Consider the following 4,254-nt stretch of genomic DNA (forward strand, 5'->3'; position numbering starts at 1 on the left):
CCCTGTCCGCCCCTCCCCTTGGCCCGCCCCCCCCCCCCAGCCGGCCCCGCTTCCCGGCCTCCTAACTTTCCGAGCACCCCTCTCCGGTCCCACCGCCCCGGCCGGGGGTCCCCCCGGGCTGCCGGACCCCGCCGGGCCGGGCGGGCGGCGGGGCAGAGCCGGAGGAGCGGAGCGTGGCACCGCGCCCTGCTCCCGAGGATTCTCCTCCTCTTCCTCCCGGGCTGGATGGAGACCTGGATTTGGTGGCCTCGCCGCCGGGCTCTGCGGAGCCACGGGCTCCGGCAGCGTGAAACCGAACCTGTGCCGGGGGCTGGGCTCTGCTGAGAAGCCCTGGTTCTGCCAGGGGAGGAGGCCGGGGGAATGGCTGCGTTGGCCCGGGAGCTGCCGGTCGGTGCCTTTCCCTGGGCGTTTCGGTGTGGTGAGACCCCGGTGCTGCACCTCCCGCGCCCCGAGGAGTTGGGTGCACAGCCAGGTACCTGCCCAAGCACCTTGGCGGAGTTTGGCTGCTCGCTGAGCTCCACGGGCTCGTGAAACTTTTGCAAAAATTATTACACCAGCTTGAGGAGGGGTGCTTGGGGGGCACCGTGTGGGGTTGGAGGTGACCTGGGGCCGGCTGTGAGCTGGAGCTCCGTGCTGCAGCCCCAGCCCGTGGGCAGGAACAGCCCTCTCCAGGGGTTTCCTCTTGTGTGTCCTGCCCCTCTCCTGGTCTTGGCCTGCTGGGATGCAGCGTGGTGGCCTTGCACTGGATTTTTGGTGAGGAGGGGCACTCAGCACCCTCGATCACACGGTGGGGTGGGATGGTTGGGCAGCACGGGGCTGGCAGCAGTGTGTTTGTGCTCCAGCTGCTCTCCAGTGCCACTGGCCGCTGGATTACACCAAGGATGCTCAGGTGTAGCCTGAGCAGGGGCAATACCAAGGTTGTTCCCCAGGGCTCACACCCAGCAGAGCCCTTCTCACTCACCCTGTGCTGCCTCCCGGGTCCTTCTGGTTCCCAGATCCCCCCTGCGAGTCTCCCTCAGTTTTGGCAGCCCCGTGGCAGCGGGGTCTGGCTGTAGAGCTGAGCCTTGTGGTGTTTGGCTGGACCATCATCATCGTGGTGACCAAATGTGCCCTGCTGGTGACACTGCAGGGCTGGGTTGGGTCACCCAGACCGTGTCCCTGTCGCTCTTGTCTTTCCCTCACTGCCCGGCCTGGCCGTGACCCAGGGAGCAGAAGTTTGTGGTGCTGCCACGCCTGGAACACAGGAGGGGATGAAGATGTGCACCTCAAGTGCCCTGGAAGGGGCTGGAGGTGGGGCAAGGCTCAGGATCTCTCCCCACACACCGTGTGCTGAGGAGCGGCTCCTGGGGCACTTTGGGACCCGCCCTGCTTTGCCCAGACCCAGCTGCTGTGGCAAGTGGGGACCAGGGAGGTCCTGGCAGCCAGGACCAACACACAGATGTCCTGTCCTATGCAGGCTGAGGTGGGACACAGGCAGCTGGACACAACTTCTCCTACTTCTCCTTTTCTTCAGTTTCTCTCCTCCAGATCCCCTAATTTCACCCTTTCACAAAGAGCAGCAGCAGCCCATCAGGTAAATCTTTGTTCTCTAAAGCAAATTGGTATTTTCTTGCCTGAGCTGGAGGAGTGTTTGTCATGACCCCATGTCCAGATTGGCATTGGTGACACCACAGAGCAGCATCTGCCCACTGGCATCCGTGGCTCCTCTTGCAGCCGGGATCTGTGGCTCCTCTCCCACACGGCTGCGTGGCCGGGCGGGATTCCCTGGCCGTGCCTTCGCCTGCAAGCCCAGTCATGACTCCTGCCGTGGGAGGGACCATCTCCAAAAGGTGCTGTGGGCACCGATTGCAGCGGCGTGGGCTCCTCTTGCCATCCAGCAGCGAGAGCCATGGGGATAACGGGAATCAGCAGAAGCAGGGGGCAGGTGTTGGAGCTGCCCTGGCTCTGGCACGTGGGCGCTGTGCTGGTGCTGTCCCAGCAGCGTCTGCTCTGCCCTCCCACACCAGGTGCCTCCCATGGGATGGAGCCACAGCTCCTCTCCCCATCTGTGACACTCAGGGACTGTCACAGCTCTACAAAAGGAAAGTTGCTGTTTATAGAAGATGCTGGGATGCTCGAAGGGGAGATCCTGGGAAGGATGGCACATGGCACTTCTCGCTGCTAGAGGATGGCTGGCATTCCAGTGCTGGGAGGATGCACAGGGTGACCGTGGGCCTCTCTGGGCCAGCCTGGGCACCTGTAACCTTGCCATGGATCACAGGGGTGCAAGGAGTCCTCTCATTTCAGAGCCCTGGGTTGCTGCTCTGTTGTCTCCTGCCCACGGTGCCACGTCCTTGGAGGCACCTGGCACATCCTCCTGGCTGCCTCCTCCCAGCTGGGTTGTAGCAGAGCTGGGAACTCCTGAGCTTGGTCACACAGATGGGTCTGGTTGCTGCAGGATCTGCCTGTACGTCTGAGAGCTGGCACTGGCTGCACACTGTGTCCCGAGCCGCCCTCCCCGGCTCTCCCCAGTGTCTGGAGAAGAAGCCAAAGTGTGCTGTGCTGGCTTCCCGCAGCAGGGTGAGGGATGAGCTCGTTCGTGTGTGCAGAGCTGGGAGGGAGCGCTCAGCACGAGGGAGAGGAGCTGTGATGGAGGTGCAGCATTTTCTCCTCCACGCCTGGCCCCAGTCCGGGCCCATCTTGTGCCATTTCCCGGTAGCAAAGAGGACCGGGAGCTCCAGAACTCTGGGTCAGAGGCCAGGAGATGCTGCAGAGCTGGGGAAGACGAAGAGCCATGGCTAGAGCACTCCAGGGGTGAGGCACCAGCGGGTTCCCAAGTCTGGGACAGAACCATCCTCCTGCGTGGTGCCACCAGAGGCTCCTCCAGAAAAGCTCTGCTGGTGCTTTTTGGGTTTTGCCAGCTCAGAGCTGGGCACTGCCAGCACAGACCTCCTCAGGCAAGCAGAGATGTGGTCTGGGCAAGGGGATGAGCTGGCTCTGTCCTTGTGTGCAGGAGGCACCTGATGTGGGAGCAGAGGCTGCCTGGGCCGTGCCAGGATCAGGGCGTGGATGAGCTGCGCAGGATTCGTCACCTCCAGCGTGGTTTTTGGAGCACAGAGGATCTTCCCAGCCCTCTCTCCCAGTGTTGTGCTGGTTTTCAAGGGCTCTTGCAGTGGTCTCAGCCCTGATCTGTCTGGGGCTTCTCGCAGAGGGCCAAGTTTTCTTTGGTGATGCCAAGTGAGGATGTTCAGGGAGAGCAGCTGCCTTTTCTGGGGTGCTGCCTCCATCACCACATTACCCGGGGAGAACCCCCTGGGATTCTGTTCCTTGTCAGAAGCTGCCAATGTCCCATCCCAGGCCAGGTGGGATGGGTGCAGGCAGGGCAGTTTTGCAGAGTGGAGTGTCATGGGAGCCATGTGGGATGGGGAGAGGGTGAAAGAGGAGGGTGTGGAGTTGGGACAGAAGGTTTGGGAGGAGTGTCCTGCTCACCCCCCATCGGGGCTGTCCCTGCAGGCAGAGCTGGGTGTGGTGGCACGGGGGGGCTGTGATTTGGGGGGTGGGGTGAGACCTCTGGAACGCAGGGATTTGCTGGCAGCTGAGCGTGGATGAGTTTGTGCCCACAGGGACTCAGAGCTCCACCAGAGAGCTGTAACACAGCAGCTGAGCCGCTCTCGGGCTCTGGTGTTCAAAAGGGCTGTTGGGGCTGAAGCATCCCTGGGTCTGTCCCCTCCATCCTGCCCCTGGTTTTGGGGTGTTTTTATTTGGATCATTAAAGCTGCTGTGGTGGGGACTTGCAGCAAAGTCAGGCACTTTGTTCTGCTCTGTTGCCTTTGGTGCTGTGCAGCAGCCCTTGGCTGGGGGAATGTGTGGGTGCCACCTGGTGCTGCTGGGCTGAGGTCTGGCACTGCTTGGGCTGGGGGCTCGGCGGCACTGCCAGGCAGCTCCAGGTCCTTTCCACAGCCCCCTCCAGCCTGACCCTGATCCTGCAGCAGCTTCACAGGGATGTGGCCGTCCAGGATGGTGTCACAGCGTGCTGGGGTGGAGGTTTGCAGGGACTCATCTGAAATGGCTTGTACTGGTCTGGGTCATTCTGAGCACAGGAAAGATGTGGAGCAGCTGGAGCCACTCCAGAGGAGGCCACGGAGATGCCCCAAGGGCTGGAGCCCCTCTGCTCTGGAGCCAGGCTGGGAGAGCTGCGGGTGCTCACCTGGAGAGGAGAAGGCTCCAGGGAGAGCTCCGAGCCCCTTGCAGGGCCTAAAGGGGCTCCAGGAGAGC

At 62.5% G+C, this 4,254-nt stretch overlaps 1 protein-coding gene and 1 long non-coding RNA gene across 5 annotated transcripts in view; both read left to right on the forward strand.

The window, feature by feature from the left end:
• MEX3D (mex-3 RNA binding family member D) overlaps positions 1–4,254 on the forward strand; it is a gene marked incomplete at its 3' end in the record, with an annotated part of 10,456 nt that overhangs the window by 884 nt on the left and 5,318 nt on the right. The gene's annotated exons all lie outside the window — the stretch shown is intronic.
• LOC108447965 lies at positions 12–3,784 on the forward strand. Of its 4 annotated transcripts, none has more exons than XR_001863712.1 (4): positions 12–1,573; positions 1,652–2,559; positions 2,699–2,793; positions 2,993–3,784. It is a non-coding gene; the product is annotated as an uncharacterized LOC108447965 (long non-coding RNA). The 4 variants fall into 4 exon arrangements; XR_001863713.1 differs by having other exon boundaries at positions 12–1,290; positions 1,457–1,573; positions 2,699–3,784; XR_001863710.1 differs by having other exon boundaries at positions 2,699–3,784.

Source organism: Corvus brachyrhynchos, unplaced genomic scaffold, assembly GCF_000691975.1.
Source record: "Corvus brachyrhynchos isolate BGI_N302 unplaced genomic scaffold, ASM69197v1 scaffold130, whole genome shotgun sequence".
In the NCBI taxonomy this organism is placed as follows: domain Eukaryota; kingdom Metazoa; phylum Chordata; class Aves; order Passeriformes; family Corvidae; genus Corvus; species Corvus brachyrhynchos.